Source organism: Nilaparvata lugens, chromosome 5 (assembly GCF_014356525.2).
Source record: "Nilaparvata lugens isolate BPH chromosome 5, ASM1435652v1, whole genome shotgun sequence".
Classification (NCBI taxonomy): Eukaryota; Metazoa; Arthropoda; class Insecta; order Hemiptera; family Delphacidae; genus Nilaparvata; species Nilaparvata lugens.
In genome coordinates, this window is record NC_052508.1 from 41,427,490 (window position 1) to 41,453,344 (window position 25,855).

Consider the following 25,855-nt stretch of genomic DNA (forward strand, 5'->3'; position numbering starts at 1 on the left):
TTTTTATCGAGTCTAGATTTCATACAATGCTCTCAAATTTGGAATGATGATTTGAAAAATCCAATGAAATTGTAGAACATTCTAAAAGCAATTTATTATGATGAATTTTGCTAACTGTAAACCACATAAAAACACTGATTATTATTGTAGTGATAATGAGTAACCATGAGTGAAATTTACTTACAAGTTTTCAGTTTTATTACTGCAGATTGTTTTTGTGGTGATTTTCAACTTCTTTATTGATGCCATCTTAAGTAGAGCTGTTGGGGGAGATTGAGTCTTGATGGGGGATATCCAGATATTTTATAATAAAAAAATATGATAAGTTCTATATGGTGTCAGTGGAATCTACTCATGGTTACCCTTCTGATTCCTTGATTTTTGCTGTCTGCCTGATTATTCCAATTGTTTTTAATCGAGAGTTTTTTAAAGTTCCTATTCAAAAAGCATTATCATTCCGAAATTCCAACATATTAGGGAACTACATTTTCTAGTATGTAATATCAGATGAAATTGTGTAGGCGAAGCGTTGTTTTCAAATACTCGCAATATATTATTATTATCGTAGTTCTGGTTTTTCATTTCAAAAATATTGTTTGGATATATTAGCGAAGTCGATATGAAGTCGAGAACCAATTATTTCATGCAAAATTTCCTTGTGTAGCCTATATTTTCCCCAAAGATACAGGTTTGCCCAAAAACCTTCTATTTTCGGTTCATTTTCAGCTTTTTTACCAGTTTCCGACAAATCCAGTCATCGGACAGGAAAATCGTTCTTGCCTTTTTTTTTTTTAAATGATAAAACATTGAATAGAAATCATTTGGAGCTCTCTATCTTCATTACAAAGTCCCAATGAGTTAGAATTTTTTTTAAATGAGTAAATTTTTAAGCAAAATGAAATTTGATTATCAGAGTTTCTAATCGATAATAATATGATTGGAACCTCTGGGCGGAGCTGTGTGCTATACAGCCTGAGACCAAGTGGAGCGCTCTAGTTAACCCGTTAGATAAACTTATTTTCAGTATTTTCTAGTGGAGAGGCACGCATAAGGACTCCTCAAGGATTAAAATCACAAACACTCATAACGTATGACACAATGATCTCATATTACTACAGCTCATTATTCAGTCAAGATTGTTTCAAAATGATGCATGAGAAGTCAAATTATCATGAAGAAATGTACTTGATCTTTAATATTGTAGAATAGAATAGTCTCTTTCACTTGCTGTTCGTGGGAAAATAATATGTATGTTCTCGAAGTATCACTTTTTGTGTAGTTGAGAAGTTGATATTGTGGTAATTATTCATATTGAATGAAAAAGACTAAGAAATTGTCAAAAAACCACTGATTTATTGATAATTAGAAAGACCGGTTTCGGTTATTACACCATTGTCAATCTCTTATAAACCAAAACTAAATACAAGAGCAGCAGAATTTATACTAGTAGGCGAGTACTGCTATTGGTCGAGGGCATGAACGCCTGCCATTGGCCTAGCTAGACAGTCTCCTCCCACTCAACTTGGATAACAATCCCATATTTAGGCCTTGTATCTGATAAGATAGGTCGGGAATTGAAGAGGAATGGATTTCATGTTGCTTTCAAGACCAAACCGATTTTAAATAGTCTATTTAGCTGGAGTGAAGAAAAATTGATATTTGGGATATAAGCGGGGTGTACAAACTTGAATCACAGAATTAATAATAGCATTAATTAATTATAGGAGTTTTCTCTGCTTGAATGTGATGATTGTAATGCATGTTATGTGGGTCAGACTAGTAGAAGTTTCAAAAATAGAATTAAAGAACACATCAGAGATTGGAATAAACAAAATGGGGAATCTAACTTTGCAAAACATTTGATAACAAATAATCACAAGTTCACAGTTAAGGAGAATGTTGAGTTCCTGCATGTTAATAACAAAGGCCCTACCATACATACATACCTACATACTTCTTGAAGTATGATTCAATCGTTTAAAGAAATATTCTAGAGGCTTTAGAAATAACAAGAGTAATTAAGGAAAATTCCCAGTATAGTTTAAATGACCAGATTCATTTCAACAAATACAACACTACGAATTTATTTTTATCTTAAAATTGTAAGCATACATTAGTCAATAGTTTTTCCATTTACATATTTGTTTTATTATCTTTCACACTTGTTTTCTTGGTTCTTATTTTGTACTGAAAGTAAATTTTATTATCATGGCGATTCTGTTGCTTAAGCCGCCATTTTGTCACACCGTTGAGAAGGAGGAGACTGTCTAGCTAGGCCAATGGCAGGCGTTAATGCCCTCGACCAATAGCAGTACTCGCCTACTAGTATAAATTCTGCTGCTTTTGTATTTAGTTTTAGTTTATAAGAGATTGACAATGGTGTAATAACCGAAACCGGTCTTTCTAATTATCAATAAATCAGTGGTTTTTTGACAATTTCTTAGTCTTTTTCATTCAATTCTTGAAGTATGCTTCAATCGTTCGAAGAAATCAAGAGAATCAAGATCCTTACCTCATTTTCACGGTCTTGGCGATCAAGTGGAATTTCATGAGGTGAGATATTTTTATCTCTCTTGAAGTTGAGTTAATGACCTAGAACTTTCTACTATCAATATGTTCTGCGTTTTAGATAGAGACTTGAGGCAGGAATGAGTGAACTTGGTAGTCTACAAGTGAACTTATCACTCGTTAGGAATAACATGATAAATTCGAATTTATCAGTTTCTCATCTGAGTTAATTTTGATATGCTGCTGTGACAACAACAGTCCGATGAGACAACAGATAATACAACAAAAATCCGTGCAGTGAGTTCAAAGAAGGGAATAGCCCGAAGCTGATAAGACCGTTGATGTGCATTCATATTCCATTCACCTTGAGCTTCTATGAATTGGAGTTCATCCAAGTATCTTTTGATGCTCCACGTGTCAAACGAAAGCAATACATAGCATAGTTAGTACAACCAGTAGAAAGGTGAAAATAACTCGAAGTTGATGGGAACAATTTGTTGTTGATATGCATCTATGATTTATCTGGAGCTTGTGGGACTGTTTAGCTTAGAGCTCTTTCAAAGCTGGCTAGAACCGCAGAATTATTTACTACATTGATGCCGTTGTTTGTCAACAGCGGTTCACATTCGGTTTCCTGTACGCGCCGGCGAATCAAAATTCGTTACCTATGGTGGCAAAGAGCTCCGTAGAACACATCATGCCACTTGCCACTGTAATAACACATACAAAAAGTGTTGGTAGCGAGATGACAACATCAAAGCGAAGGGGAGGATCGAGCTCACCGGAACTTAGTTCACTCCTTCAATGGTAAATAAATCATTAGTCTGTGTTTGAATGCAGTGGCATTGAGGGCGGGTGAGGCTGTATTAATAATTACTCATTCAAAGTAGGAAGCTGTTTCTGTTTGTGTTGGTTGTACTCATCAGTCGGGTAGCTCCTCCCAGTTCCCAGAAACAACCATCCAACTCTCTTAAACCGTATTTCACCTGCAACCGCTAATATCTTCTCCACTTCAACTTGTTCTATTGACTTCTTACATGTAGCTACAGTACTTCTTCTCACTGAAAGCCCTGCATGATCTCAACTCCTATGCGCAAATTCTCGTTCGTGCTGCTGAGAATCCAGTAATCCAAATGAGTGGATAACTGAACTTTTCATCTCTACAGCTCTCAGTAATTCAAATGCTGCTACCCTCAACCATCAGATAAGACACTGAAGTTTTGAATATTTTCACGTCTCAGCTATTACTAGAAAAAAGCAATGAATTGATAGTAAAATGGAAGCTTATACTACTTTGTAATTTATCGAAGTCGAAAGTAAGTATTCGACAACAAAATATTCTTATTTTTTGAAAATTTTATTCCTAAAGAGGCTTATTGTTAGATCCAGAATATTTCCAGTGATTGGTACTTATATTTCTAGTGATGCTATTGATACAATACGATGACAGAGTTCTATTATCTGAGTATCTTAGAGTTTTCAGGAGTCTCTCTCATTCATATCAAATAAGCCCATAAGGATTAATTCATTAGAATGGAGCAAATCTCTCCAGGAGAAACGGGTTGAATGTCACTTCTCATCTGACGCAATAAGATTTTTGGCTCTACAGTAATGAACCAAGTTGTGGTTTCTTTCTTTTATGAGTTGCAATATCCAGTGCAGATAAGATTCAGTGTAGCAGTCTACTAATTATAAACTTTCATCTTCTTTCCCTCCTACAAACTTCTACCAAATGTTGAAGGACTCCAGGATCGTTTCAAAAGATTTCTGACACCAGAAACCAAATAGTTAACCTGGAAAAATGTTTCCACAAAGTTGAAATGTTTATCTCAATCTCCATTGAAACTTATACTCTCATTTCAACACATTTCACTTGCCTAATTACTCTTGGAGTACCGTAATACTCTGTAATATTCCAAAATACTCTTCTAATTCCATTTCGAAAGATGGAAGCGATTAATCAATTAGGGTTTAATCCGTAGACTTTTTCACTCTTTCGACTCTGTTATTCACCTGAATCTACTAACAACCATAACATTTCACAAAAGATCAATACCTAACAAATCAAACGCCAACTAAGTTGATTAAAGTAACAGAATAGCGAAATAAGTGAGCTGTATCAATAATCGCAATTGAGTTCAAATAATCTCAGAATTTCCAGTTTTGTTTCTCATGATATTTGATTTCAATCATGTCATATTGATTTGTGCTTTTGAATAAAAAACTTGTGAATTGGATTATTAAACATTTAAACATTCAACATTTAAACATTTAAACATTTAAACATTTAAACATTTAAACATTTAAACATTTAAACATTTAAACATTAAACATTTAAACATTTAAACATTTAAACATTAAACATTTAAACATTTAAACATTTAAACATTTAAACATTTAAACATTTAAAATTTAAACATTTAAACATTTAAACATTTAAACATTTAAACATTAAACATTTAAACATTTAAACATTTAAACATTTAAACATTTAAACATTAAACATTTAAACATTTAAACATTAAACATTTAAACATTTAAACATTTAAACATTTAAACATTTAACATTTAAACATTTAAACATTTAAACATTTAAACATTTAAACATTTAAACATTTAAACATTTAAACATTTAAACATTTAAACATTTAAACATTTAAACATTTAAACATTTAAACATTTAAACATTAAACATTTAAACATTTAAACATTTAAACATTTAAACATTTAAACATTTAAACATTTAAAATTTAAACATTTAAACATTTAAACATTTAAAATTTAAACATTTAAACATTTAACATTTAAACATTAAACATTTAAACATTTAAACATTTAAAACATTTAAACATTTAAAACATTTAACATTTAAAACATTTAACATTTAAACATTAAACATTTAAAACATTTAAACATTTAAACATTTAAACATTTAAAACATTTCAACATTTAAACATTTCAACATTTCAACATTTAAACATTTCAACATTCAAACATTTAAACATTAAGAGAAATGCCAAATCTTCGACTTGAATCTTAGACCTCACTTCGCTCGGTCAATGATAACATTGTATCTGTAGAATATGCATAAGAATTCTGTAAGATAATAATTCCATTCACAAGACAATAAAAGTGTGAGGTGTGGAGAGTATTCAGTGCAATAATAACGTAAGCAAAAAGTGAGCCATAATCGAAGCAGAAACGTAAGGAACGCAATTTGATCAATTGTTCGTGGTAAACTGGGTGTTGAAGTGTGAAAGAAGAAGAGTGTATAGGCACTTAGTTAAGAAAATGGTGTTGGCCTCTAGTTGCTTCTTATCCTGTTCCAGTCCTGTCCTGCCACTTCCCATTAGTCTCAGGATTCCCACCAGGACATCGACGGAGGCTCCGGCTATGATCGTCTGATCTCACTCCAATATTTCTTGTCCTTTCTTCTCGGTTTCTTTCTCCTTTCTCCTCTAAAGACAGACGGTCATCTAGCTCTTTCCTTCGAGCAGTACAAGCGGCTCCGAAAACTTTAAAACTGCCTTGCAACGACCGCAGTTCGCTAAACTAAGCTAATTTATTATTTAAGTTTTCCTGTTAAGCCTTCTCGTGCGTTTCCAAACGAGGCACTGAGACTTCAGCGTGCTACGAAAAAGAAGGCAAAGAGAGACAATTTGCATTATCGCTGAAGACAAATTGAAACGCTTTGATTAATTTCTTGAGTAATGGCCTTTGTCGGACCTCAAACTGTTTCTAAGAAAGTGAGGTATGATGAATTGATTCATAGGTCATGGCTCAAGTATCAATAAATCAAGACTTCATTCAAACAACAGAATCTTCACTTGTGAAATAAAACACTTATAACGTAACGAAATTGACTTGCTTGGATTGTTCTGATTATTATATCTACAAAGTATGTGAAAGTGATATTTATTATTTTCATAGTATTCATGACAAGTATTGATGGAACATTAAATCTATTTTCATAAGTGATCAAGAATGATAGAATAATTATACAAGAATTATATTTGATAGCAACATAGAACATGCTTACTGAAGCCCTCCACAATCCATTGAATTCTGACCATCACTACACTCTACACTACACTCTAGTAGTACTGGAGAGTACTTCAAGAATCTATACTTATAAAATTCTTATCTCACTGACACACTGATCACGATTTCTGGTAAACTACTGGATGGATTGCAACAAAACTTAGAATATAGCTTCCCCATATGTTACCCCTGAGGGTTGGGGTTGAACAGAAGAGTCGAACAAGGTAGACTCAGAACTCAAGTTAGAAGAGAACTAAGAAGAGATAGAATATCGCCCACAGTATCCCCTGCTTGTCGTAAGAGGCGACTAAAAGGGGGCCCTCTTCTCCCAGAGCCCTTATTCCCAATCACTTCTTCTTTTTTCTATTCTCTGGATCATTTCCTTTTCCAAATGACAGTTTTTCTATTGACTTGGCTTTGTGTCATTCTTTCTTTACTCATCTTTTATCTCCCTGTCTGGCGTTCCTTGGTCATGCTCTTGCCTTCCAAGCCCATCATTTCCTTTTCCAAATGACAGTTTTTCTATTGACTTGGCTTTGTGTCATTCTTTCTTTACTCATCTTTTATCTCCCTGTCTGGCGTTCCTTGGTCATGCTCTTGCCTTCCAAGCCCATCATTTCCTTTTCCAAATGACAGTTTTTCTATTGACTTGGCTTCGTGTCATTCTTTCTTTACTCATCTTTTATCTCCCTGTCTGGCGTTCCTTGGTCATGCTCTTGCCTTCCAAGCCCTGGTTCCTCAATCACAAGTTGGTGACAAGGGGCTTATTTTCCTTTCTTATTCTTTCTCCAACATGTTAGGCATGCTATGTCCTCTGTTGGCCAACGGCTTCGGGCGGATGAGCTGACAGAGAGGGCACCCCTTTGTCCTGGAGCTTGAAAACGTGCTTCAAAGGCGGATGAACTGGAGAAGGCAGTCAACGGCATAGAGATGAGGAAGAAACACGGACTCAGCACCTCATTAAAGATCCTATATGGATATGTCCTAGTTTGACCAGCAATCATGGCAGCACTCACAGCTAAATTCAATTCCGGAGGTTCAAGTCCCCCATTTGGATCTCCGGGGGGGACGGTTTTGAGAGGTGTCATCAAGAGAGATCCTAGCCCAGTAGAAGAACACTTAAATCACCTAAAAAATAAAGTAGCACACATTAAGAAGACTATTCTGAAGGAGCATGGACTAAGAGGAAAGAGGAAGACCTGGATGATGGATAATATATTAAGCCTAATGGAAGAAAGAAGATTGAACAAGGGTAACACCATGGAATACAGGAGGATAAACAATATCATAAGGAACGAAATAAGAATAGCTAAAGAGAAGGAACAGGAGGAGAACTGTGAGGAGATAGAGGCATTGCAGTTGAAGTATGACTACATTAACGTTCACCGGAAGGTGAAGGAAGTTACTGGACGAGGAAGCAAAATACACTTGGAAAGTTAATTGACGCCAATGAGAACATCATTGTAGACATGCAGGGAAAAAAAGAGAAGTGGACCAGGTACATGAAGCACCTTTTTGAAGATAATAGAGAGAATCCCCCAGATCTCCAGAGCAATACAGAGAGTGGGCCTGAAATAATTGAATCAGAGGTGAGGGCAGCTATAGAGCAGAGTAAAGAAGGCAAAGCAGCGGGACCAGACGACATCCAGGTAGAGTTCCTGAAACTTCTGGATGAGGATGAATTGAGGAAGATCACCAACCTTTTCAAAAACATCTACAAGTCAGGTAAAATACCACTAGAATGGCTAGTTTCAGAGTTTATTGCACTGCCAAAGAAACAAGGTGCAAAACGATGTGAAGAGTATCGCACAATAAGTCTCATGAGCCACCTGCTGAAAGTCTTTCTCGAAATCATACATGGCAGAATACACAACCGATGCGAGAACCAAATCTCTCGGAACCAGTTCGGGTTTGTCAAGGCAATGGGAACCAGGGAAGCACTTTTTGCTGTCCAGGTCCTTGTCCAGGGATGCAGGGATGCTGACTGTGACGTATACTGCTGTTTAATTGACTATGCTAAGACATTTGACCGGGTACAAAATGACAAAATGATGGAAATACTGAAAAATACAGGTATTGATACCAGGGACCTGAATATAATAGGTGGTTTGTACTGTGGTCAGTCCGCAACAATTAAAGTTGGCAGTGGAACAACTGAGGCCGTCAAAATAATGCAAGGAGTGAGGCAAGGATGTGTGCTTTCGCCCATGCTATTTAACATCTACTCTGAACAGATATTCAAAGAAGCACAAGATGACGAAGAGGAGGAAGAGGAAGGCATCTCAATAAATGGGAAGAAGATGAATAATATAAGATATGCGGATGATACCATCGTGTTTGCTGATAGCCCACAAGCACTGCAACGACTTATAAACAAAATAGCAAGAGTTAGTGAGGAGTATGGATTGGACATGAACATACAAAAGACCAAAATTATGGTTATCAGCAAAAACAAGATTGACAACATCCAGCTATTTATCAACAATCAGCCAATAGAGAGAGTTAAACACACCACATACCTGGGAACATGCATAAATGAGAACTGGGATACAACTCAAGAAATCAAATCACGAATTGCCAAAGCCACAGCCGCCTTTAACAAAATGAGTAAACTCTCCAGAAGCCATGATCTTACTCTTTAAACAAAGGTGAGACTTCTGAGATGTTACATATTTTCTGTTTTCTTGTATGGAGTGGAATCTTGGACACTCAATAAAACAATGAAAACATATCCAAGAGAATAGAAGCCTTTGAAATGCGTTTCTATCAAAGAATGCTAAGGATATCATGGACTGAATATGTCACTAATGAAGAGGTACTTAGAAGAATGAAAACAAAGGGAAATTATGAACACTATCAAGATCCGGAAACTGCAATATCTGGGCCACATCATGAGGAATGACTCCAGGTACTTTTCACTACAGACAATCATCCAAGGAGAAATAGATGGAAAAAGAGGTCCTGGAAGGAGGAGAATATCTTGGCTGCATAACCTTAGAAAGTGGACGGGAAAAACATCAGCTGAACTCTCCCGCATGGCTGTGGACAAAATTAGGCTTGCCATGCTTGTTGCCAACATCTGGAACGGATAGGAACTACAAAAAGAAGAATATGTTCTAGGTGCTCACTAAGAAATCTTTTGGTGATATTTCAACTCTAAGGGTGGTTTTTAAGGATGTAAAGTTCGTCTTTTAGCATGTATATTCTTCTGCTCCCAATCACTTATTTATAAATGAAAGCTCTGTGCAAGAAGGGCGTGTGGTCACAGACGCCCTTTTTGCGGAGATCAGTGCAATCGATAGATCTACTCTTATTCAATATTTAGGAAGTTTTGAATAGTTATTGTGACTTGCAAATTCATTGAGAATAGTTTCAATCAAGTTAGTTGAATGATTGAAGAGTCTTCAAGTGATGAATATTCTAGTTATAGTTCTACTTCAGCAGAGGTCGACAAGGAATCTAGTAGAAGAAAACGTAGAAGGAATTAGTCTTCATGGAGAAGAAATAAGAATAAATTGAAAAGACAATCTGGACAGAGCTACACAAATACCAAAGACAAACCTGTGCCAAAGAAACAGTTTAAAAAGTTATGAATGTGCTGCAACAATATGTGCTTCAAGATGGTGAGTCCAATAGAACTAGAAAAGGTATTTAAAGATTTCTATGCTCTGGAAAATCAATCCAAACAGAGCATGTTCTTAAATAATTATTGTCTGCTGCATCAAGAGATAGTTTCACACAAAATAAACTGTGAGAAGAATATTTCAAATAAGTGGGAATATAATCTTCCTTTGTGAAAATGGAAAAATCAAGGAATTGATTCTCCTTTCAGACAATGCTGGAGGACAGAATAAGAATATAACAATGGTACGATTTTGCTCTTTCATTGCCCAGAAACATGGTGTGGATGTAAAACACATTTTCCCGAAACAGGAGAATCTGAGTCAGATGCTGAAGAAAATAGTGCTCCTGATGAATCTGAATAATCAAGCAGTTGAAAATATTTCATGCCAGTTTTATATTTGATGAAAGATGAGGACATTCCTTATGATTTGATTGAACTATTATTTTGAAATCAATTTATTGAATGAATACAAAGAATGTATTTTATAATTATTACGGTACTTTAATAAGTATCGACATAAGCATTGACATTTAATTTTTTCATTTATAAATCCTCAGCTTACTACTTATTGATTTCAACCATCAGTTCTATGCAATAGGGCGTGAGTTTCTCATGTTCTATGCAAGAAGGGCTTCATTTATACAGTTCTATGCAAAAAGGGCAGATGTAAGGCATTTTATTCATCATTATCAATTATTGATATTCACTAGAAATAAACTAAGGTATTCAACACTACTTGAAAGATTGAATTTGACATTAACTATTATTCCACACCAAAGTAGCAGTTCATTTAACACAATTATGTTCTAATGAGTTGAAACTTTGAAAGCCGTTTTCTCAAAATCAACATTTGCTCTCACACGCCCCTCTTGCATAGAGCTCCTCTATATTGAAATGTCCATATCATATGTTACTATAGAACTATAATCTAGAGAGAGTACCTCTTCAAAACAGTTGTTGACTACTGGCAACTAAATTAATAATTTTGTCAGGTTGGCATCAAGTTGAGATGACTTCATTAGGTTGGCACCAAGTTGAAGAACTGATTAAAATGCATTATTTTATCGAGAACAAATTGATTGGGCACTGCTGCTTCAATCGGAGCTATAACCTATTCCGGGGAGTATAGATAATTTTCATTTTCCATAAAACAAACTTTTATGACTGGAGCTGCTTCAATCAATTCATCCTATTCTATCAAGACTAATTCTGTTTGTATATCCGACATCGCGAAAACAGCTTGAACAGTTTCAATTGAATTTTAATAATTCAGTATGATATATGGAGGGTATTATTAAAACTTCAGAAGTGTTCGTTGTGGAATCTATTTGCAAAGAATGAGGAAATTCGGCCAAAATATAACTTGGGCGAAAGAAAGGGGTCATTTATTAGAACGGCCTAATAGCTGTTTTTGCTTTTCCTAATGTAAAAATATCTTTCATAGAAGTGAGGCGCTTTTCTCATGACTCAATTATTCCCAAACATTGATTGTTTGTTCTAAAAATATTAGAGGATATGCATAATAGTACGTTGACTGTCAATGCTCCCCATTCAAACAATGCTGACACATTGATGTAAATCTTACTATAATTCGGTTAATTTAGATCAGATGAAGATAATAATGTTGATGATCGCTACTGTTTCAATTTCAATTATGTTCGACATTTTTGCTTTTGATGCCAGCTGTTATTATTATGTGAAATGAGCTCTCATTGAATGGAATCATGATCATTGAAGTCAATTATACTAAGAAAGCAATTTCTGTTTGAATATGTGTGTTTGTGAATATGTATGTATGTCGGATGGATCTCAAAGCGGCTCTAACGATTCTTATTAGATCAGGAATATAGTGGGTTTGCGACAAAAAACATTATTTTTGAACAGGTCTCAGCTCTGGGATAATTCACTGAAGTTCCTTGAGAGGGGATTATTGGTCCCTTAAGTAGCAGCTGATCAGAAAAAAGTTCCCATAATCTGTTGAAAACGTGAGAGAGTGTGTGCAAATGAAGAAGATTACAATAGCTGTAGTTGAGTCAACAAATTTGGCGACCTAATTAATTCAAAACATTACAGTATTCATGGAACATCTGGAATAATAGATTCAGAAAGTGACCGGATTATAGCAAAAGAAATTTAAAATCGATCTCTCCAAACATATGGTAGTTAAATGTAATGTTTATTGTGAGGTGATAGAAATGTGACTAATTTATTCAGCTTCTGTTGTATTGGTTCCTCTGTTGCTTCATGTTTGTATGCAGCCATGGCCTTGAGAGAGCAAGTTGCACTGTCTGTTAATTCATTATCCGGACTAGATACCATGAGACCCAATGAGAGAAGCCTTCTATTAAAAAAAAACCCCTGCTCTGATAAATTCTCATGGAATTCAGTCCTGATGGAGATTGAATAGGCTTTAGTGCTACTGGGCCTGATATTTTCATGTTTCAATATCAACTAAAAACTAAATAGAAAAAAACAACATAACTTAATATCTCATCAGCTGCTCCTATTTCCTTTCATGATGTCATTACATGACACAAGATAACCCTATTGATATTGATAGATCACAATACTAAAGTTGTCAACCCTATTATATTAAGAGAGCAATTTCTGTATATGGTTATGTATGTCCAATGGATCTCGAAAACAGCTCTAACGATTTTCACGAAATTCAGAACATAGTAGGTTTATGATATAAAAAATCGATTGCACTAGGTCTCTTCCCTGGGAAACTCGCTGAAGGACATGAAAAGGATAATAATTATTCATTCTTGGAAAAACAGATGATAATTTCGTCGTCTGTCGATAACAGAAGATGCAAGTGCCTGTGTAGGAGAGAGATAGAATTATAAATGACATTTTTCTTTGACAATTTCTTAGTCTTTTTCATTCAAGATAGAATTATGTCCAGCTGTTGAATCTAGAAATTTTAATCGACTTGATCGAAATAATCTGATTTGTTGACATGATATGGTATATAATCCTGAATAAGAGTTCATCATAATTTTCAAAGTTAATTTTCATCATTATTTTATAGTTCTAAGTTATTAGAGAGTGTTTTTTGTTATTCAATTTGGTCTGTAAACAATCTAAATCAGAACAAATGTTTGGATTAAAATTGGATCTCAATTAAAGTGTATGGAACATAACCTACTTCTTGGACTATTTATAGTGTATAAATCAAAATTCGGGGCAGAAACAGTTTTGGGCTGTGCCTGTTGGTCCTTCCCTAATCATTTTAAATAATTGTATTCTGTTTATCAATAAATGAACAACAAGCGAAGCTCGGTGCCCTGATATTTTAAATAGACATTAAATTGAGTCATATGTTAGTTTACATCCGAATTTTCATCCCTAAGCTTTTGGTTTCAAGCTAAGATCAAAGGAAGAAATCATATAATGGTAGTCAATAATGATAGTGATTAAATAAACTCTATTCAGATTTATTTATGCAAATTCATCCCACTTTAATATTCATTATAGTAAAGTTTAGGACATGAGGAATCAGCCACAATAAATGTTATACTAACTATTATGAATGGACTCTTTTGTATGAAAGGACTTCCATGCAAAAAAGAATCAATGGATTGGCTGCTTTCACACTTCTGAATAAGTGAAACGAGAATTAAGCGTCATGCTATGTCAAAAATTTCAGAATAAGCAAGAGATCCATGGATTCAGTGTTATAGAATCCCGAATCTACTTAATTTGGAATTTAATCTTCAATCGTATCAAGCGAAAGCAAAATTAACATGATCACTGCTAATTTGATATCTGTCAACGGGGAATATTTATTGCCAATGAATAGATTCGAGGTCGACTCTCAAGCCCCGCCCAATATTCTACAAAATTCTCTGCAATTGGACTATTATTCTACAGAGCAGTTCCAACACATCAATTAATTATTCAAATTATTTGACTCAATAATTTTCATGCCAAGTTGTGACCTAATCTCAAAAACGATTATAACAATTTTGGTAGAATTTAGATTATAAATGTTCCACAAAAATAATCTTATCTTTCTATTCCTGTAGCGAAATACGGGTGCCCTGCTAGTAACTTATATTCCACATGACTGATAAGCTGAATAAGAATGGAAAATCAATTTAAAAAGTTGTGCCTGTCTCATATCAATATATACCCATACAACTAACAGAACGATATTGGAGAAAAGAAATCGAAGAAGATACTCAACTGTAATCGAATAAAATAACATTTCATGTCATTATTTTTATTAATACACTGTAACCAATAAAACTTACTATTGCTCTGGATGATTGCTGAGATAGTGTTGTTTCAATGTTCTTGAGGTATTGTGGAGTACATGGAAGAATAAAGTGCAACATCCACTCACAGCTCCATAAAAACAAATCCACGAATGCATTCAATAAACTTATAATTTGAGATTCATTAAAGTACAATCCCAGAAATAGTCTACCTGACATGTTAAAAGCAAACTTCCAATGATAAGATGATGCTGGTTCAAGGCTGGAGAAGGATGAGTTCACTTATATATATATATATATATATAAAATAAATATATATATAAGCTAAATAATGCGTTCAGTAAGATTTCTTTTTAAAAAGAAATCTTTATTTTTACAAAACACAAAATTTGGAATAAAACAATTTAAACAAGTGAATTTTGATGAAGTGAGTACCTCTCGCTTCGATGTTGTAAGCAGGACTGACTCTCGATGCGTGAGAAAGCTGGCTCCAACAGTTCCAGGAGAGTTCTAAGAAGTTGTATTGAAACTGCTGACTGCTGTAGGTTCTCACAATGTAACTCCTCCCTCCCTAAAGAGAACTTCGGGGGTTGGTAGCGAAGTTCTTGAAGAAGGTTGCTGTCCTCTTTTGGAGATTCTTTTGTACACGGTGAAAATCACGCAAAGAACAATCACAATGTACAAAATGGTTGTGAAAACATTGATGTCGGTGGTTAAATATGGTTTTCGGATAACTGGAGACACTTGAATGTTTTTGAATTGATTAAAGTTGTCTAAATTTTTCAAATGAATTTGGAAGTCTGGAATTTGATGATATTGAAGTTCTAATTGGATGTTTTCTAGAAATTTTGGATGTCCACTCGTTTGGGAGGAGTGGAACAAAGGTTTTCCTCGATAGTAAATTTTTCCTTCGGCTGTATTGATGAAATAAATTCCTTGAAGTGTTGTCACAGTAGTTTCGGTTTTCGTTTCTATGTGGAAGGTCTCCAATTTTGGTAAGACTGCCAAATATTGTTGTATTTCGGGAATCCATTTGATGAGGTTCTCTTCAATTTGGACGGCGGTGAATTTACAGTTGTTAGTGGAACCAGTAGATATGATAGCCGCTTCACATTGCAGTTGTTGATGGGAGATGGCTTCGGATGAGCACAGATAGCATTCGTTATCTCCTATCAATCTACATTCTTTATACAATCCTTCAATTTTTAAAGTATTAGAATTATCAGAAGATTTCAATAGGTATTTGTTTTGTGGAAGTATTGTTACAAAATTTGATTCTACTTTACTTGGTATTGGTAATAATTCAAAAAGATCAAAAGTTACTTCTTCTACAATCGGAAATTCGAGAAAATAAATGATTTCGTTCTTAATTAGCTTACAATCTACATTAATCAATTTTTCTATTTCTAACATCTTATTATACTTAATCTCTAATGGGAATTTCTTGTCATAGAATTTTGAAATTTTCACAAGTTCATTGAACAATTCTTTAGTAGACATTATACTAGGGTGCAGAACGCCTACTTTACAAGATGCAATAGAATTTTCAATGTCATGAACTACGTCCAATAAAATATTATAAGCTATAAGTAATTGATTCAAAATATCTTTAATTTTTTCTAATTCTATGAAATCGTTTAAATCATCATTAATTATCAAAAATTTCTCTTTCAATTCATTGAAGTTTTGGTTCACAAGTTTAATTGTTTCGTTGAATTCTACAATTAATAGTAACATTCTTAATGTCTATTGCTGTTCCTGATCTTGCTGCGTACAGGATGAAGAGGGACCTGGAAAAGGATTGTCATTGTCAATAGTCAGTTGAGTCACTGTCTTAGGTTTTTCAATGTCATTAGTTTCGATGATTTTTCTAGGTCTTTTAATTTTGGAAAGGTGGATTTTAGATTTTGTGTTATGGTGTCTCGGTACGATTTTAGCTGTTTTAAGGTCTCTGTTCACAGATTCGATTTTCTCTTTGTTATATTTGTTCTTTGTCTTACTCTGTTTCTGCATATTTTTAACATAGATATCGGATGGAATTTCAGGCAATAGTTCTCTATTCTCGTTTACTTTCTCGATAACCTTTTCTTTAATTGCTTGATTCGTTTCTCTAATGTGTTCATAGAGCTTTTTGGTTTTTTCTCTGTGTTGATTGACATAGTCGTTCATCATCTGTTTGCCAATGTCAATGTCAAATAAAGCATTTGCGTTTATGTGTCCGTTCAGAATTTCAAATGGAGTTAGTTTTGTTACAGAGTGAATACTATTATTGTACGCTAAAATTGCATGTTTCACTTTTCTCTCGATAGAATCGTCTTTGAATTGAGTTTGATTATTAAGGAGTCTAATATGCTCGACAAGGGTTGAATGCAATCTTTCACACATGCCGTTTGACTGGGGATGCTGTGTGCTGATAAAGTGAATCTTTATCTTATGAAGTGCCATCAATTCTTTCACCACATTATTAGTGAACTCTGTGCCATTATCTGAAACTATACTTTCTGGAACACCGTGATGACTGAAGAAATCCAGTAGTTTATCAACTATTTCAATTCCTTGTGCACTAGTAAGTGGATAGGCTTGTGCATAACGTGAAAAACTATCTATTATCGTCAAAAATTTCCTTTTGTCAAAAGTAATGCTATCGATATGAATAGTTTGAAGTGGTTTTGAAGCAGTGGGGGTAAGATTCATTTCCAAGTTCAAGGGTACTCTTTCGTATTTTGTTTTTAAGCAAATGTCGCATCTATTGATGAATTTTGAATTCTGTTTCGAGTATTTGGCCAGTAGTACTTTCTTTTAATTTGCTCATGAGTTTCTTGAATTCCACGATGATTATTCTTTCCGACATGATAGTTATCGATTATCTCTTTTATCTCTTCCTCGTTTGTGACATCAATCAGTTTTTTCGTACAACGTACTAGTTTGAGTTGTGTATTTTTGAAATAAGTTGCAATTACTACAGTGAATCTTTCGTAGAAATCATTTTCAAAGTATAGACAATATTTAACATTCGGAACTAGATATTCTTTTACAAATTCCACTACATCTTTCTCAAAATTATTCTCGGAAATTTCTACAATAATTCGGCACTTGTTTTCAAATAGTTTTTGTATTTTCACTTTTCGTGGATTGTATTTCACTAGATTTAGTAATATTTGATTTTTAGCAAAGTTTACTGGTTCGTCAAGAGTTTGAATTCCAATCATTTCATTACCGTGATAGTCTGAATGCACTGTTTGATCGTCAGAGTCATGTTGTTCTTCTCGAATGTCAAGGTTGTTGTCACGTACATCATTGTCGTCTACATTTCCTATCATAGATTGATCGTCAAGTTCAGAAAAATGCATTTCAATAGCTTCGTTTATTATCTTATCTACTTCTTCACCTGTGTTTTGTCTTGAAGGACCTGGAATAACATCATTATTATTCAATTGGATCCTAGATAGAGCATCAGCGTTTTGATTCAAAATTCCTTTTTTATAACAAATCTCGTAATCGTATTCTTCTAGTTTCAATCTCCAGCGGAGAAGTTTGGAATTTGGTTCTTTTATTGAGAATAGCCACTGCAATGGTTTGTGATCAGTATAAATTTTGAATTTTTGGCCGTACAAGTAGGGACGAAAGTATTTGGTTGCCCAAACTATCGCTAATAATTCTTTTTCTATTGCCGAATATCTGGTTTCGCTTTCGTTCAGGGTTCTACTAGCATAAGCTATAGGTAAATCAGCACCATTTTTCTTCTGACTCAGGATAGCTCCTACTGATACGTTACTAGCGTCTGTTGTTAATAAAAATTCGGATGAAAAATCAGGATATTGTAAAATTGGGTCATTACACAAAAGGGTTTTGCAATATTCAAAGCATTTCATATAATCTTCATCTTCAACATTAATTTTGGTTCCTTTCTTTAGGCGTTTTGTTAGTGGTTTGGTTACATCTGCGAAATTTTTTATGAATCTTCTGTAATAGCCTAACAGTCCTAGAAATCCTTTGATTTCTTTAGTAGTTTTTGGAATAGGAAATTGTTGTATTGCTTTTATCTTTTCTGGGTTTGGTTTTACTCCTTCTGGTGTGACTATGTGTCCTAGATAAGCTACTTCTTTTCTTAAAAACTCTGTTTTGTCTGGCTGAATTTTGAAGTTAGCATTTCGTAATCTATCAAATACTTCTCTCAATCTTTGGATGTGTTCTTGGAGACTGGTAGAATAGATTATTATATCATCTAAATAACAAGACATTTTTCGTTCTGAATACCTCTCAAGATATTGTTAAGTACTCTTTGAAATGTAGGTGGGCTGTTTTTTAATCCAAAAGGCATTCTTAGAAATTCATAGTGACCTGTATCTGTGGAAAAAGCTGTTTTCTCAATACTATCGGGATGCATTTGAATCTGGTGGAAACCACTTGCCAAATCAAGAGTTGTAAAATATTGACATCTTCCTAATTTATCCAGGATTTCAGCAATATTTGGCAATGGGAATCTATCATCAATAGTTTTTGCATTTACTCCTCTAAAATCTATCACAATTCTGTATTTTTGTTTTCCGGATGCATCACGTTTTTTGGGTATAATCCAAATTGGTGAGTTCCACGCTGAATGACTGGGTCTAATAATTTTTTGATCTAGCATTTCTTGGATTTGTCTATCAACTTCTGCTTTGTAAACAACAGGATATCGATAATTTCTTGAATAAACTGGAATTTCATCGGTTGTTCTGATAACATGTTTGACCTGATTTGTGAATGTCAATTTATTTCCGTCTACATGAAAAATGTCTGCATACTCTTTTATCAGTTCTAATATTGCTTCTTTTTCTTCGGAATTCATGTGTTCGGTTCTAATTGTTGAAAGATCTAATCTAGTTTGGTCAACTTCAAAATTATTCAAGTTATTACTGTTTGGAGATGAGGTGGATTTTGAATGAGGGACTAGTTCATAGTTTTCCAAATTTTCAACTTCAAAAGGTCGTGTGATTGTCAATTTTTTATCTTCCGTAAATGAATTTGTAATTAGACAGATTGCTTTATTGTTTTCAACTTTTAGGATAGATTGTGGAATTTCTAGTCCAGAGAGATTTTGGTATTTGAGAAAGCATTCTCCGTTTGACACGTTTTTTATCGGAATTGATATTGTTTTCTGACTACGTGCTTCAATCAAGTAAGTCCACAGTTGACGAGGTTTATTGACTTTAGAAGGTTCATTGTGTTGCAAAGTTGTATTGTAATACAGTATTGGTACTTGTTTGTTGTTTCCATAGTAAAGTTTGTTACTAATGTAATCCAATCTTACTCTCAATTGCTTTATAGCATCCATTCCTAACAAGAGATCGAAATCTTTATGAAAATCAAATACGAAAAAATCAAATTTTCTTCCTAGGAATGGTATTTTAGCACTGAATTTTTCTTTTGATTTACCATGGGCTGTAGTAACTTCAAATGGTGTTGGTTTCAAGGAATCTTTAAAACCTTCATGTGCAATTACCTTTTTTATAAAGGATTGCGTACTTCCGGGATCAATCAGTACTCGAAAGTTCGTTTGTGGGTCTAGAAAGTAAGAGAGTTCGTTATCTTTTGTTTGCAAGTTCATAATTGAAAATTTGTTCCGAGGCTCGTTTCTCCTAAAAAATGATTTTGTTCTGTTTGGTCGGAAGTCATTTGATTATTGTAATCATCATTCAATTCCAAGTTTTCAAAATTGTTCATGAGATTTCCAGTCATTTCGGGGTAATTGAACGGTTCATTTGAGAAATTGTCAGTCAAGAGTTCGTTTCTGTTAGTATTGAGTAATTCGTCATTGTTTGTAGCGAATTCGGTTGTCAGTTGATTGAATCTGGGGTTCTTTTTCGGGGGTTCAAGTTCAGTGTTTCTGGTTGAAATACTCATTGGAGTTGGTTGCGATTGCATTTGTGGTCTGTGTTGTTGACCGAAAAATTGCCTTTGAAACATTGGTCTCTGTTGGTTCATTGAACTGAAGTTGCGAAATTGTTGATTGTTATTTTGATGTGTAATCATTGGTCTTTGTTGTGATTGGTTTTGGAAGTTCGGATAAGTCTTGTTTTGGGGAAAGTTTTGCATTGGTCTAGTATGAGGAAAGTGTTGGATTTGTTTAGTCAGAGGAAGTTGTTGGAATGGTTGTGAGATTGGTCTCTTATTGAGATTGAAATTATAATTACTATTTCTGTTTTTGTACTGCATTTCGTTTGTGATCATACTTAAAGCTTCACTTAGACTTGAAGGGTTTTTTGTTCTCATCAGTGATCCTATAGGTTCATTCAGACCTCTCAAAAATACCCTAAGGGCAAGCTGCTTTGCGTATTCGCATAGAATAGTTGAGTTTGCTGCCATCTTCGTAAGGAAATATGCAAGTTGTAAGTTGAGAATCTTTTGAATTCTCTCGTGAAAATGAAAAGGGCTTTCGCTACTTTCTTGTTTCAATTCTGTCATTTCAATATTCAACGTGAAACAATCACGTTTGTCAAGATAGCCGTCGAGAAGTACTCTTCTCACTTCAGGCCAAGCATAAGTGTTTCCACTGGTTACGAGTTCTAAAGCTCTACCTTTGAGTCTAGAAATAATAGTGGAAAATAGATATTCATTTTGAAAATCATCGGGATTCGACTGTACAAAAAACTTAGCAACTACTTTATCGCAAATCGATACAAATCTGTTTAATAATAATGGCTCTCCAGAGAATTCTGGTATCATATCCAGGAATTCTTTTCTTAAAACAGGGGTAGCAGCAGAGGGTGCTGTATCTACTGATTGATTAGGCATTCTGAAATATTTAAGTGTTTCGAGAATAACCAAACTAAAATATTACAATATTAAAACTTAAAATTAAGACTTACACTAAAACGAATGCTATGCTCATCTCTTCTGATGTCCTTTCAGCGTTGATGATGCACGTTCGATGAAGAAGATTTGGTGATGATGATATCGAAGTTTGATATCCACTGCACTCCACAATGTTGGTGTTTCGCAGCTTGATAATTCACCACACTTTTCGGATGTCGCGAACGCGAGGTCCTTATATTACGAACGATCGTTAACAGTTTAAAAACTGAAGATTATGTTCATTAATCCCGATCGTCCTACCGACTGCGCCAGCTGAATAATGCGTTCAGTAAGATTTCTTTTTAAAAAGAAATCTTTATTTTTACAAAACACAAAATTTGGAATAAAACAATTTAAACAAGTGAATTTTGATAAAGTGAGTACCTCTCGCTTCGATGTTGTAAGCAGGACTGACTCTCGATGCGTGAGAAAGCTGGCTCCAACAGTTCCAGGAGAGTTCTAAGAAGTTGTATTGAAACTGCTGACTGCTGTAGGTTCTCACAATGTAACTTATATATATGCTTATGCTTTTTTCAGGCCCAGTTCATTAATAAAACACACAAACATAAACATATAGACAAACTAATCAATCAAACGTACAGATAGGGTTTATAATATTCAACATAAATATGTCTTGTCGGGCTTTCTTCATTTTTGGTAGGTCAAATGCCAAGCTCTCCCACAGTACCCTCCAGCCATGACATGGCACGCTCATCTGCCAGGTGAATACCCCTGAGTCCCCCTTCATAGGAATACAGTGGGCAGTCTTCCATCAAGTGCTGCATCGTCTGCACATCTCCACAGGTGCAGTGGGGGTCAGTGGCTATGCCCCAAGTAGTCTGTGCTTGAGCACAACTGCCTGCAGATGTACAATAGCGATTCAACCTGCACCAAAGTTTCCTCTTCAAATCCATTCCAGGCAAAGGCACAGATCCAACCAACGTCTTATTCTTAATGTTGACCTGAAACCATTCCTGCCGCCACAATTTCATAATATTTTGTCTCTCAACTTCTGCCAGTCGGAGATAATGCCTAGACCTCAATCTTTCGAAGGGTGGATTCAGCATATTATCCTTCATCAGTGGCAGCTCTTGTCTGGAGGATAAGCGGTTCATCAACTGATAAGTCCTTTCTTTTCTTCTCAATGCTGGTGGAACAATGTTGAATAGGACAGGCAACCACTCAGTTCCAGTGGGTCTTATGGTACCACTTATTTTCCTCATCGTCTCATTCAGGGTGATGTCTATTTTTTCAGTATGAGTGCTGTGCTCCCATACTGATGAACAGTATTCTGCTGCACTATATACTAGTGCCAGGCTAGATGTTTTCAGAGCCTTCACACTGCATTCCCAGCTTGTACCAGCCAACCTACTCATAACGTTGTTCCTAGTCTTCAGTTTGTTCTTGAGACTCTCAAGATGATGTCGAAAGGTGAGGGTTCTATCCAGCTTCACTCCCAAGTAGCGAGGGGCCTCACAGTGATTTACTCTCTCCTCACAGAAGACAAGATTGAGTTGACGATCAGCTTCTCTGTTATTAAGATGGAATGCCGTGCTCAGTGTCTTAGCTGGATTTGGCCTAAGTTTCCAGTCAGAAAAATACTTCCTCAGAACACTCAGGTCCTTGTTCTGTTCTCTCTCCAACAATTCATATGTTGGTCCCTGGGCTATGAGAGCAATATCATCTGCATGGATGAACTTCCGTGCCCTGGTGTCTGGAATGTCTGCAGTGTAGAGATTGAAAAGCAAGGGTGACAGCACTGAGCCCTGAGGTAGTCCATTCTGTAAAAACCTCAATGAACTCTCTTTTCCTCCATGCCTCACTCTGAATGTTCGTTTACTCAAAAGAGCTCTAAAGAGACTCATCAACTTTCCGCATTTCAGAGTTTGAGCCATCTTTGTGAGTAGCCCGGCCTTCCATACTGTGTCATAAGCTGAGCTTAGGTCCAAAAAAACAGCGCCTGACTTCAATTTCTTTTCAAATCCAAGTTCAATGAATGTGGCAACTGATAACACCTGTTCTTCACAGCTTCTACCTTCTCTGAAGCCTGCCTGTTCAACAGGGAGATTCTCCTCCACTCTGCCACTCATTCTTAACAGGCTAATCCTTTCAAAGACTTTATGTGTGACTGACAGGAGAGATATAGGTCTGTAACTAGATGGGTCTTCCTTATCCTTCCCTGGCTTCAGTACAGCAACAACTTTTGATTTCTTCCACATTCTTGGTATTCTGGCCTGATCAATGATTGCTGTGAACAATTTAGACAGCCAGTATAATTGCATGTGGTCCTAGGTGTTTGATGAATTCCGGCATTACACCATCAGCTCCAGGTGATTTCCCACACTTTATTCTCTTTATTGCTTCAATTATTTCTTCAGAAGTAATTGTGTTCACAAATGCTGATCTCTCAACACACTCATTCAGTGCTCTTCTGAGACGCCTTTCCATTGCAGCATTTTCACTCTGTGGTATACTGGGACCTGAATTTTGTTAAATCTTGTCTGCAATTTCGTCAGGTATGGCTTTAGATGTTGTGTGGTATATTGAACTTGCAGCCCCCAGTTTGTGTAGCAAGTTCCATGACTTCCTGCTGGAGTGTGTGAAATCCATTTCCTCCTTAGCTGCAATCCACCGATTGAGCCTTTCCTTATCAAGACTCTTCATCAAGTTCTGAGCTGTCTCATTACTTTGTGAGGAATTATACTCCTCCATTAGGGCATTGCAGCTATCATTCCAACAAGGGATATAGCTCTTCCTGTGACCTCTAGGTACTGCTTTCTTGGCTGCTGCAAGAATCAAACCCACAAATCGTTTGTAACTATCAATACTCACCGGAATTCTGTGTATTGTCTTTTCTACCCCGTTCTGGAATAGTTGCTAGTTTGTTTTGCGAAGATTCCATCTTGGTATTTCGGAGTTTTGATAGAGCCTTCAAGAATAATTATATTTTATCAAGTGGAACCAGTATTATTGGGAGTGAGAGACCTATCTCTGTTACCAGAATAAGATAATAGATATAGATCAGGTATCTAATAAATAATAACGTCGTTTCGAGCCTTCAAGAATAATTATATTATATAAAGTGGAACCAGTATTATTGGGAGTGAGAGACCTATCTCTGTTACCAGAATCCTATGTTGACTTCTTGGAAATTTAGACAGCACTTTTGTCTGAGCTGGAAGAGGCAGATCATTTTCCCCACTGGAGACAAAACATAGGTCAGGGAAAGATGTTGTTCCCCATCGGGCAGAGTTGAATGAAGGGCTCTGTTTAGCATCAAATATCAATGTACAGTTGCACATTTCTGCCCATCTTATATTGTCTGTTCCATCTGCATTCTCTCCCCTATACTCCCACATGGAGCTATGTGGATTGAAATCCCCAATATACACAGTAGGGTGCTCTGGGAGAGGTAAAGTCAAGTCATTCCATCTTTCTGAAGGTGGTTTATATACATTGTATATAGTAATAGATTGGAAATTGATTCCAATACAATGGTTGTTACCCTCAACTGTACTGCATAAATGAGTCTTACTTGATGTCAAATAAGTAGCTATACCATGCTTGTCATGACTCAAGAAGTTTACGAGAGTATATCCAGGGATACTAAGTCTTTGTTCCTTGGTGGCAGGCACATGTGTCTCTTGCAATAGGATTATATCTACTTTTTGATCAGATATCATTCTTCCGCAAATATCTGCTTCAGCCCTGGAAATGCCTTCTATATTTAATTGTCCTATCCGTAAATTTCCAGCAGCTACATTTAGCCTTTGTCTTTTGTAGCCCTGATAAGAACTGTTTTGGCCTGATTGACCGGGAGACATAATGTGTCCGGTCAGCAAGAATGAGCTTCGGGAGGTATCTCCCAACATCCACTCATATACCCTTATGTGCAATCTGTCAAAGTACAGGCACCCATATAAAATGATGCAATCATCGCTAACCCAATCACAAATACCAAACACACCCGCCCAGCAGACTCACAGACCCAGTCGTTTGGAGGCTATAATCACAAGAATGACAACCCTCCCACCCTGGATCCATATGATTCCCGTCCGCCATGGCAACCCTTTGATTCGATTCAGTTCCCCAAATTCAGGTCTCCATCCTGATTTGGGTATCCAGGCGCACCCCGTGAAGGCCCTCCCAGCTACAGGTTAGATGGTAAAGGTGTTATTTTGGAGAATTTTTTCAGAGCTGGGACGAATCAATTGCGCCCTTTTGTGCCTATCAGTTCCACTTATCATGGGAAGGAATAAGACAATAAGATAATAAATATAGATCAGGTATCTAATAAATAATAACGTCGTTTCGAGCCTTCAAGAATAATTATATTTCATCAAGTGGAACCAGTAACTGGAAAACAGAAATTCAAATCATCACGGAATCGAAAAGGTAGCAGTTTTAAATTCTTAGAAGACGAACTGTGATCACATTTCTCTCAATGAGATTTGAAGGGACTGCAGAATAAACTTAGTGGTGGAAGTTGTCATCCAAGGTTGAAAAGTTTGAAGCAGAAAGTCGAAAGTAGAAGTTTGGAAGGATAAGACCAAGGGTACTGTAGTTTTTTGAAGACGCTTACCGGAACATATTGGAGTGAGAATACATCAGCATATTATGT

The 25,855-nt window shown here is 35.6% G+C and overlaps 1 protein-coding gene across 1 annotated transcript in view; it reads right to left on the reverse strand.

Annotated features, from left to right (window-relative positions):
* LOC111057247 overlaps window positions 1–25,855 on the reverse strand; it is a 466,683-nt gene that overhangs the window by 39,079 nt on the left and 401,749 nt on the right. The gene's annotated exons all lie outside the window — the stretch shown is intronic.